The following is a 12,531-nucleotide window of genomic DNA, read 5'->3' on the forward strand; positions in this document are numbered from 1 at the left end:
TTTAAAAAATCTGGGATTCTAGTAGTGTTTTAAGATAAATCAGGATAACCTAGTAAATTTAGAACTACATCTGAAATTCTTGAAAAAAGTAGTAAAATAATATAAAGCTGTTTGCCTACACTATGTATTATTCATTCATTAAAACCGATTCACTCAAAATTCAAAATGAAATATTGTTCATTAACTAGATAGTATGAATCAGAGCTGAAATACTCAATGTTCTACATTGATAACAATATTAGTAAATTAATAAGAGGAGTTTACCTCAATATAGTACGTGGAACACTTCCGTATGATACCCTCCAGAAATTAAAACGGAAAAAACGAAAAAATCGACAACTTACCGGTACATTAAAGTAAAATATAAATAATTAAAGTAAAATATAAATAATTAAATAATCAATTTAACACAATTCAAAACAATTAAAATTCAAATTAACGCAATTAAAAGAATCTAACGAAAATATTCAAAACGATTTTCCTTCCTGAAGCTGACAATGCTTTTCGACCGACTGTCGTGATCACAGGAATGAAAATTACCGAATCCCGCTAAACCTGCAACTTAAATAGTGATTATGTGTCTTCGCGCATGCAGGTCCACGCATCGGAGATCAAATATGGCCGCCGAACATTAACAGAATTCTCGTGTAATTTAATTTCAACGGTTTCTGCAATTAATAGTCGCGTATAATTACGTTGAACGTTAAGTATTTTGGCCTCGTTAAATAAAAAAGTATGTTTTTCGTTAATGGCATGAAAGGCTAATTCTGACGCTGCTGAACGAGAAGCACGAACTGAGGCTTCGTGTTGATTTACACGGATATTAAGAGAAAACCGCGTCGAACCCTGATAAGACGAGTCGCAATCACCACAAGAAATGTTGTATACTAGATCATTAATTTGTGTTGCGAACGCCGAAAGAACCGAGCGATTGTTCAGTATAGTGTGTAACTTCCGTATAGGCCTAGCTATAATTTTAAATTCGGTATCTTTAAAGAATCTGTTAAGCTGTTTGTGCCACTGTTCAACATATGGGACAGAAATAAAGTATTTTTTGATATTACTATTGTTGATTGGTGCAGTATTTTGTATCTTATCCTTAGCTTGTACCCTAATTCGATTTATTGTGTTAATGGGATAACCCCTGTTCAAGAATCTGCTAGTTAATATTTGTATTTCTGAGTCTAAAGCAGAATCCGTCGTTGAATATTTATAGGCATTTAGAAATTGATTAAAGATAATCGATCTTTTGTAGGTGAACGGGTGGTAGCTATTATAATGTAGAAGCATACCGGTGTTTGTGGGTTTTCGATAGATGCTAAATTGTATTTTGTTCGAGTCCCGGGTAAGCGTGAAATTTAGAAAGTTTAATGACTTAGTATCCGTATCTTCCCTTTCCAATGTAAATTTGAGTCTAGAATGAATATTATTGAACGAATGTAAAATGTCTTGGATTGTACTACTATCGGTAATAACTAGAACATCGTCTAAATACCTCCCATAGTATGTGATACGGGGACGAAAAGGTGTCAAATGTATCTGCTCAATCGTTGAGAGATAGATCTCTGACATTAAGCCACTCAGGCTCAAACCCATTGGTAATCCAAAAATTTGTTTGTACACCTTGTCTCGAAAGGTGATGTAGTTAGCCTCAACTAATAGTTTAATTAAGTGAAAAATCTCCTTTATAGGCAGTTTCGTATAATTAATCGGTGTCGAGTTTTTATTTAACATATCCCAAATAATATCTAATGTGTATTCAACGTTTACATTCGTATATAATGAGGTAACATCTAATGAGAATAAATTGTCATTGTCGCCGAGTCTACAGCCTTTAAGATTATTAAATAATGTATCGTAATTCTTAATCCCAAATTGTATAACCTGTCTAAAAGGTTTTATAATGTTATATACATGTGTGGCTAAGGCTGAAAATGCCGAGTTCCTGTAGGAAACAATAGGTCGAATCGGAAATCCAGGCTTGTGTAATTTTACCTGACCAAAAAGTGCAGGAATATTGTATGTTCTGGACTTCAATTCCTTCAACTGAACCATAGTAATGTAGTCGTTTTTACGATATGTGGTTAACGTTTTATTGTATTGATTTACCAAATTGGTAAACAGAGTTGGGTCCACTTCACAATAAGTGGAGGTATCAGATACAACTGAATCTAACTTATTAATATAATCATGTTTATCTAGTATTACCACTGTATCTCCTTTATCTGCCCTCTGTATAATAATGTCCTTATTTTCTCGAAGTTCTCGTAAAGCTGAACTGTCATGTGTATTCAATTTAGGAAGTCGCGTTTCTTTTATGTTATTCACTACTTGGTTAACTTGTTGAATAAATACATCTTTTTGTGGAACACTACGAAGTCCAAATTCAATATCAATTACGCATTGTTTTTTTGGCAGCTTTCGAGGTGGTAAATTATAATTTAATCCTTTGGATAAAAGTGAAATCTGGTCCTGCGATAGTGTACACGAGGAAAGATTTGTAACCTGTTGATATGTCGGTTCATTGGATACTGGGTGAGGGGGTGTTCGTGAACTAGCCGACATATTCTGTGGTAGTGCGTTATGTGTCTGTGGGGGGGATGTCACCCAACTCGTGTGAACTTGGTCGCAAGCTCGCGACAATGTGTTAGAATTCGCATGAACGTGTCTTGAACTATTCGATAATGTTTGCAACTTATTAACGTGTCTGTTTTTTATTTCTGAGGCTTGTGCTTCCCGTCGTGAATCTATGGAGGTCTTCAATACAGACCAATCGTTCAGATGTAGATAATTTTTTAATTTATCGCGAAGCTTCCTAACCTGGGAAAGGTATTTTTGTTTATCCGAATATCGAGATTTTAAGGCAAGCTTAACAATATTACGTGATGTCGCCAGTGATAGTTGTTTTATGCCTGAAATTTTGATTTAAATTCAAATGTTAAATAAAAACTCGACACCGATTAATTATACGAAACTGCCTATAAAGGAGATTTTTCACTTAATTAAACTATTAGTTGAGGCTAACTACATCACCTTTCGAGACAAGGTGTACAAACAAATTTTTGGATTACCAATGGGTTTGAGCCTGAGTGGCTTAATGTCAGAGATCTATCTCTCAACGATTGAGCAGATACATTTGACACCTTTTCGTCCCCGTATCACATACTATGGGAGGTATTTAGACGATGTTCTAGTTATTACCGATAGTAGTACAATCCAAGACATTTTACATTCGTTCAATAATATTCATTCTAGACTCAAATTTACATTGGAAAGGGAAGATACGGATACTAAGTCATTAAACTTTCTAAATTTCACGCTTACCCGGGACTCGAACAAAATACAATTTAGCATCTATCGAAAACCCACAAACACCGGTATGCTTCTACATTATAATAGCTACCACCCGTTCACCTACAAAAGATCGATTATCTTTAATCAATTTCTAAATGCCTATAAATATTCAACGACGGATTCTGCTTTAGACTCAGAAATACAAATATTAACTAGCAGATTCTTGAACAGGGGTTATCCCATTAACACAATAAATCGAATTAGGGTACAAGCTAAGGATAAGATACAAAATACTGCACCAATCAACAATAGTAATATCAAAAAATACTTTATTTCTGTCCCATATGTTGAACAGTGGCACAAACAGCTTAACAGATTCTTTAAAGATACCGAATTTAAAATTATAGCTAGGCCTATACGGAAGTTACACACTATACTGAACAATCGCTCGGTTCTTTCGGCGTTCGCAACACAAATTAATGATCTAGTATACAACATTTCTTGTGGTGATTGCGACTCGTCTTATCAGGGTTCGACGCGGTTTTCTCTTAATATCCGTGTAAATCAACACGAAGCCTCAGTTCGTGCTTCTCGTTCAGCAGCGTCAGAATTAGCCTTTCATGCCATTAACGAAAAACATACTTTTTTATTTAACGAGGCCAAAATACTTAACGTTCAACGTAATTATACGCGACTATTAATTGCAGAAACCGTTGAAATTAAATTACACGAGAATTCTGTTAATGTTCGGCGGCCATATTTGATCTCCGATGCGTGGACCTGCATGCGCGAAGACACATAATCACTATTTAAGTTGCAGGTTTAGCGGGATTCGGTAATTTTCATTCCTGTGATCACGACAGTCGGTCGAAAAGCATTGTCAGCTTCAGGAAGGAAAATCGTTTTGAATATTTTCGTTAGATTCTTTTAATTGCGTTAATTTGAATTTTAATTGTTTTGAATTGATTTTGAATTGTGTTAAATTGATTATTTAATTATTTATATTTTACTTTAATTATTTATATTTTACTTTAATGTACCGGTAAGTTGTCGATTTTTTCGTTTTTTCCGTTTTAATTTCTGGAGGGTATCATACGGAAGTGTTCCACGTACTATATTGAGGTAAACTCCTCTTATTAATTTACTAATTGTTCATTAACATAATTCTCATATTAACAATGTTGATCTGATTGTACTTAAATTTCAGGGAGGTTCAAAATTCTAAATAGTGTTACATATATCCTATTCAAAGAAAATTTATCATTTCTATAAGTATTAAGTGCAACATGAAAGAACTAGAGAAAGTGACACTATTTCAATATTTAATAACTGTTATTTACAAATCATCAAGGGTACAAGGGCAGTTTCAAAAGTAATGAACATCATATTGCTTTTGGAAGTGAATTAGTAGTAGTAGTAATAATGGCAAATGATGCAAGAAAGCAAGCTTATATAGCATCAGCAAAAAAAAAAAAAAAACCTACAGTTCACCTATCCATATCCTCCAAGAATTTGTCTAGTTCTTCCTTGAATTTATTCAACCTATCCACTTCCACAACACATGGAAGCCTGTTTGTTATTTGGTTTTTAGGAGCATTAGCAACTAAGGCCATATTGCTCCGGGATATGCGGTGGTCATTCCCTGACCTTTCTGCATCCTCCGTATTTGGTGGCGACGGGCTCAAACCCCGATCTAATCAAGAAGCGTGTGCTACGCACTGCTGCTCCTTCCCACCTGGCTACGGAGGCGCCGTGCTGGAAGCCTGTTCCAACAACCAATCACCCACTGGCTGAAGGCAAATTTCCAACATCTATCCTGCAACCATCCTTCCTCAACTTGAATTTATGCCTCCTCATTTGAAATCTAGGGGCATAAATTCAAGTAGTCTATCCATATCTGACAGCTTCCTCCACACACATGTAGTGACTATTTGGGAGTAATTTGCTTCTTTTTTAAGATGAACTAGATGTTCTCTCTACTTTATAAAGGTGTTGAAAACCTCCAGGTTGTTGTTTATGTACAGTAACCAAACTATATATCATCTAGGGAGTATAGGCAAGGTGGGTTTCAGTCTCTTATATAAATATATATACACCGTGCTGCCACTTTATTAGATACGCCCCTGCTGTGCACACAAATGGTTTGTCCCACAACGTTGCAAGTCACATGACCACAGTTATGGATATAAATGCAGCAGAACAACCTTTCTAGTATCAGTTAAGTGTACAAACCGTAGCAAGAATGGGGACAGGAGTGATCTAACGGACTCGAACGTGGCATGGTAGTAGGTGCAAGACGTGCTGGACAAAGCATCTCTGAAACGGCAGTTCTCCTGAACTTTTCACACACCACGGTTTCAAGGGTGTATTGAGAATGGTGCAATGAACAGAAAACCCTCTCAACGGCACTCCTCTGGAAGAAAATCACTTGCTGATGAGAGAAGTCAGAGGAGGATGGCTAGAATTGGTCAAGAAAACAGACGAGCCACAATGTCGCACATCATGTCAGAATACAACCTTGGTGTGCAGAACAAAATATCGTTAACAGACCACTAGTCACACTTTGTCGTGAATGGGCTACAACAGCCGACGGCCACATCGTGTACCTTTGTTATCAATGAAGAACAAGAGAGCACACCTCCTGTGGGCACAGCAACACCAGCACTGGACTATCGAGGATTGGAAAACAGTTGCTTGGTCTGATGAGTCGAAGTTCCTGGTGCATCACGTTGATGGAAGGCTCAGAATTTGGCAAAAACAACAAGAATCCATGGACCCATCATGTCTGACGACTACTATGCAAGATGATGGGAGCAGAATTATGGTGTGGGGAATGTTTTCTTGGCACTCATTGGGTCCATTGATACCCATAGATTCATATCTGAATGCCACATCGTACCTAAACATTGTTGCTGACCAAGTGCATCAGTTCATGTTGACAGTTTATCCTCAGTCAGATGGTTACTTCCAGCAGGATAATGCACCAGTGCACAAAGCCCAAATCACTATGGAATGGTTCTAGGAACACAACAATTACTTTTCTTTGTTGCAGTGGCCCGCTCAGTCCACGGATCTCAATCCTATTGAACATCTTTGGGATGAGCTGGAAAGGGCTGTTCGCTGCAGGCCTGCACCTCTGCCGAATCCCAAGGAACTGCGTGATACACTCATGTCTGTATGGTACTCCATTTTTGCACAACGTTTTCAGCATCTTGTACAATCCATGCCTAGACGAATTCAGGCTGTTTTGAAGGCTAAAGGAGGCTCAAAACACTACTAGGTGGGTGTACCTAATAAAGTGGCAGCACAATGTGTGTGTGTGTGTATATATATATATATATATATATATATATATATATAGTTGTTTGCCATGTCCAAAGAATAAAAATATAGGTGGATAAATCACTACTTTTCATGGATGTACACCTTTGCAGAGAAAAACAGTTGCAATATTTGTATATACAAAGGGTACTAGGAAAGTTTTGCAATACAGCTTTGTTTATTTAATTTTTTCAAAGTAATTTCCTCTACATTCAATACACCTCTCCATCCTCCGAAACCAATCTTTAAACCAGTTCTGCCAAGTTTCACTAGGGAGTAAAGCACACTCGTTGTCCCAAGCCCGTAGAAGGTCCTCATCACTGGAAAACCGCCTCCCTTTTAGCTTCATTTTCACATGCGGGAACAGTGCAAAGTCGCAGGGAGCTAGGTCTGAACTGTAGGGAGGGTGCTCGAGAAGTTTCAGTCCTGTCGTGGTCAAATATTCGGTGCAGGCTTTGGCGCGGTGAGCATTATCGTGATGGAGGTACCAGGTGTCCATTCTTGACTTTGGCCGCAGGTTCTTCATAGATCCAATGACTTTAGGCAGGCATTGTTCAGTATACCACTTAGCTGTGACTGTCTTCTGCGTGTCCAAAACGACACGTTCCACAATTCCACTCGATTTGAAAAATACAGCTATCATTTTCTTCTTTACAGATCGGGATTTTCTGACAATTACGGGTGTGTCGTCATCATCAAAGACCCAAACTTTGTTTTGAGCCTTGGTCGGCAGATCGTAATAGTACAGCCAAGTCTCGTCACCTGTCACGATGTTGTTCACATACCGAGATTGTCCCTTATCAAACTTTTTTGACATCTCCCGGCACCAAGTCACACGTCGTATCATCTGCTCTTCAGTCAGTTGATGCGGCACCCAGAGAGAACAAAGTTTCTTCACGTGCAAATGATCTTGCAGAATCGAACGAATTGCTGGTGCATTTAGGCCCAAAGTATCCTCTATCTGTTGGTAGGTCACTCGCCTGTTTTCGTCAAGCATTTTCCTTACAGCAGTAACGTTTTCCTCCGTAACTGACGTTCGTGGCCTTCCCGGTCTCTCAGAATCCTCCAGAGTGAAATTTCCCCTTTGGAATTCTCTATACCACCTGAATATCGTTGTACGATGTGGACAATCATCATCTAGTGCAAGAGTCATTTCTTCTAAGCACTGGTCTATGGTTAAACCACGCACGAAATTATACCGCAAAACTGTCCTTATCTCATTTCGTGACCACGATGCCATCGCAAGCACTTTACACTCTCACTACTAATGAATAACTGAGCCCATCGACTTGGCGCGGCGGCTACTATGCACATATGAACATGTCTCAACATGCAGCAACAAGCAGCTTCCTGTGATTCATTGTTGCGTCATATTGCAAAACTTTCCTAGTACCCTTTGTATACTATATGAACAAAAATCTTTGACATCCCTATAGAAATATTATGCATGGAGCCAGAAGTACCCTCCCCACATGTATGGACATAGGCAACAGCTCAGACATACCAATAAAAATCATGTGGATCTTCTTATGCAGCAGCAGCATGTAAAAAGCCAGCATAGATCATGAATTGAATCTTTTTTGTCTATGCAACTGCAACTCATCTGAATCTTCTGAAGTCTACTGTGGCAGATGCCATTCAAAGATGGAAAGTTGTAAGTATACATCAACCAAAAACATAGGTCTGAATGGTCTGAAACTGATGGAATGTGTTTGAAAAAATTATAAAGTGCAAATATCGAAGCTTTACTGTATTTCATTAAATACTTGAAATAAAAAGCACTTCACCAATAAACTACCTGCTAGCTGAAGGAAAATTTTCACACAATCTATCCTGCAACCATCCTTCCTCAATCTGAATTTATACTCCTCATGTGTGTAGTCTGAGAAAGAGGAAGAATGCCATCAGCATTGAGCTTATTCAATCTATTCAAACTTAAACACCTCAATTAGGTTACTTTACAGATGCCCAGTCTTCAGCCATGGCAATTTTCATAACTAAAGCCTTACTTGGTAAGAGCACCCTTTCGTTCGCCTCACCAATCTCACTGCTCTACTTTTCACCCATTCTACACCCTTTCTAAAATGAGGACTCAAGACCTGCATGCAGTACTCAAGGTATGGCCTAAAAATTGTCTTATACAATGGGATAATCGCCTCTGTTTTGTTAATGATATACAGGATTTTGTGCTGCTGACAAAATTCCTGTATAACATTAACAAAACCCCATGAGCCATCCTGGCAGCCTGTCTACACTGCACAGAAAACTTCATATCTAACTGCACAATTACCCCCAAAGTCTTTTTCATTTTCTATCACCCCAAGTTTAGTACCACACAGTTAGTACTTCTGGAATTACTGCTACCCATATGCAGTACCTTGCATCTGTCAATGTTAAACTTCAAATGCCATTTCTCAGCACGTGTGCCTAATTTTTCTTGATCTTTTTGCAGTAGCTTACCCTGATTACTGTCATTAATCACCCTTCCAACATGTATCATCAAAAAATTAAGACATCATGCCTGATATACCAACGTCAATATCATTAATAAATATAGAAAATGGCGATTAAATTCACTATGAACTCTGGGGAATAACATCAGTCCAAGAGCAGTGTCCATTGATAACCACACTCTGTCTTCAATTACTCAAGTATCTTTTCATCCATAGCAATCTGAGTATATGATGTAAAAATTATATTTTTTTTCATTCAAATCATTACTGCATCAAAGAATCCAACCAAATTGGTCACACAAGATCACCCTTAAATGCATGCTGTAACTGTAGTATAACTATATTCCTGTCTAGACAGACAGGATTACTTCTTTAAACAGAGATTCCATTATTTGATCTAGACCAGCAGTTAAGCTAACAGGTCTGTAATTACAAGTAGTAGTAGTAGTGACATGTGATGCAATAAAACAAGTGCATGAGCTTATGCAGCATCAGCCAAAAAAAAAAAAAAAAAAAAAAAAAATTACAAAACAATTCCCTTTAAATGTTTGACAAGTTCCTCCTTAAATTTATTTAACCTATCAACTTCCACAACAGATGGAAGTTGGTTCCAGCAATTAACCACCCGCTGGCTAAAGGCAAATTTCCGCACATCTATACTACATCTGTCCTTCCTCAATTTCAATTTATGCCCCCTTGGGTTCATAATCTGAACAAGTAGAAGAATCCCATCAGAATTCAGCGTGCTCAACCCATTCAAGGCCTTATACACCTCAATCAGATCACCTCGCAGGTGCCTAGTCTCCAGCCGCTGCAATTTGCAGAACATAAGCCTCTCTTGGTAAGAGGATCCTTTCATTCCCCTCACCAATCTTGTTGTCCTTCTCTGTACACACTCGAGCAAATCTACATCCTTCCTAAAATGAGGCCTCCAGACCTGTATGCAGTGCTCAAGGCATGGCCTGACCATTGCCTTATACAGAGGGACAATCACCTCCTTTTCCCTGCTAGCAAAATTCCTGTACATCATTGACAAAACCCCATTACATGCCCTGGCAGCCTGTCTGCATTGCTCAGAAAACTTCATATCTGACTGCAAAATTACTCCCAGGTCTTTTTCATTTTCTACCACCTTAAGTGTAGTACCACACAGTTGGTACGTTTTTCTGGGGTTACTTCTACCCATATGCAGTACTTTGCATTTTTCAATGTTAAACTTCAGTTGCCGCTTCTCAGCCCATCTGCCCAAATTTTCTAGATCCTGTTGCAGTAGCACACTGCCATTACTGTCATTAACAACCCTGCCATCCTTTGTATCATCTGCAATCATCAACACTAAGCCTGATATACCTTCATCAATATCATTGATAAATATACAAAACAACAGTGGACCCAACACCGAACCCTGTGGGACTCCACTAATAACATTAGTCCACGAAGAGCAGCACACATTGAATACCACCCTCTGTCTTCTCCCACTTAACCATCCTTTTATCCATTGTAGCAACTTACCTTAATACCATTCTGCTCCAATTTTTACAGTAGTCTTCCATGCCCAACAGTGTCGAAAACTTTCCTGAAATCCAAGTATATGATATCAACACTGTTTTTTGCATCCAGTTCCTTTGTAACCAACATCATAATAACCAATCAAATTTGTGAGACAAGACTTTGACTTTACAAACCCATGATCATCATCATCAGCCATTTTCAATCCACTGCAGGATGAAGGCCTCTCCAGCAACTTTCCAGTTCCTTCTGTTTTGAGCACTGGCCATCCATTTACTACTCAAAAACTCATGAATTTCATCTATCCATCTCCGCCTTTGTCTTCCAGGTTTTCTTCTAGCTCCTCTTGGGTACCATTCTGTTATTTTCTTAGTCCATCTGTCATCATGTCTTCGAGCTATGTGTCCTGCCCAAGACCATTTTAGTTCTTTAGTTTTGATAAGAATGTCCTTTACTTGAGTTTGCTGCCTAATCCATGTGTTTCTCTTCTTATCTAACAGTCTGATTCCCAATATAATTCGTTCCATTCTTCGCTGTGTAGCTCTTAGCTTCTCTTCCATTCCTTTGGTGAGTGCCCAAGTTTCACTTCCATAAGTCATGGTGGGGAGTATACATTGATTCATTATTTTACGTTTCAGACAAACTGGGATATTGCTCTTCAGTATGTGACTATATTTCCTGAATGCTATCCATCCAAAATTTATTCTTCTCTTGACTTCCAGCCATTTATCATTATTACAGCTAATAACTTGTCCCAGATAAGTATATGACTCCACCTTTTCAATTACTGCTCCTTCAATCATTATTTCCCTTTCCGTGGCATACTTGTTCATCATTACTTTTGTTTTAGCCATATTCATCTTTAGTCCAAAATCCTTACTAACTGTGCATAACTGGTTAAGATTTTCCTCTAATTCTTTGGGATCGTGGCTTATGACCACAATGTCATCTGCAAATCGTAAATGGTTTAGGTACTCTCCGTTCACATTGACTCCTTTCTGCGACCAGTCTAATCTTCTGAAAGCTTCCTCAAGGGCAGCAGTAAACAGCTTCGGAGATATTGTGTCTCCTTGTCGAACTCCTTTCTCAATTTTAAATTTGCTACTGTCTTTGTCTAGTCTAATAAAGGATGTAGCACTCTCATATATTTTCTTCAAAATCATAATATATGGAGTATCTATGCCTTGTCTTTCCAGTGCCTGAAACATTGCCTTATGCTGTATGGAGTCAAATGCCTTTTCATAATCCACAAATGCCAGGCATAATGGTGTTTTATATTCATTTGCTTTCTCCATTAGCTGTGATATTACGTGAAGGTGATCCATAGTTGAGAATCCTGTCCTAAAGCCAGCTTGCTCTTTCGGTTGATTCTCATCAAGTATTCTTTCTAATCTGTTAGTAATGACCCTTGTGAACAACTTGTAGATGTGGGATAACAAGCTAATTGGTCTATAATTTCCAATTTCTGATTTATCTCCTTTCTTATGCAGCAAAACTATAATAGCACTATTCCACTGCTTAGGCATCGCACCTTTTCTAATGCCCTTTGTGAAGAGCCTTGCCAGTTTTTGTGTTATGTCTCTTCCACCCAATTTTAACAACTCTACAGTAACTTCATCTTCCCCCGGGGCTTTCCGATTCTTCATTTTCTTCAATGCATGTTCTACCTCATCAGGAAGAATATCGGGTATGTCGTATGTGTTGCTACTTTGCAATCCATCTTCCCCACTGCTGGTATCATTCCCTCGCTCCTTGTATAATTCTCTATAGTAGTCTTCTGCTATTTGAATTATGCCTTCTCTGCTGTTTATAAGTACACCATCGCTATTCTTCAGTTTCAGTATCATTTGTCTTTCTGTATTACTGCTCATGGCTGCTGATTTAAATCCTTTGTTTTCCCTTAATGCTTATTCTACTTTTCTTGTGTTAAATATTCTTATGTCCTCTCTGAGTC

General features: G+C 38.2%; 1 protein-coding gene across 5 annotated transcripts in view; it reads right to left on the reverse strand.

Moving 5' to 3' along the window:
- LOC150084061 (protein deacetylase HDAC6-like) overlaps window positions 1–12,531 on the reverse strand; it is a 463,437-nt gene that overhangs the window by 296,469 nt on the left and 154,437 nt on the right. The window lies entirely within an intron of this gene.

Source organism: Mastigoproctus giganteus, chromosome 6 (assembly GCF_048544385.1).
Source record: "Mastigoproctus giganteus isolate SK-2022 chromosome 6, ASM4854438v1, whole genome shotgun sequence".
NCBI lineage: Eukaryota > Metazoa > Arthropoda > Arachnida > Uropygi > Thelyphonidae > Mastigoproctus > Mastigoproctus giganteus.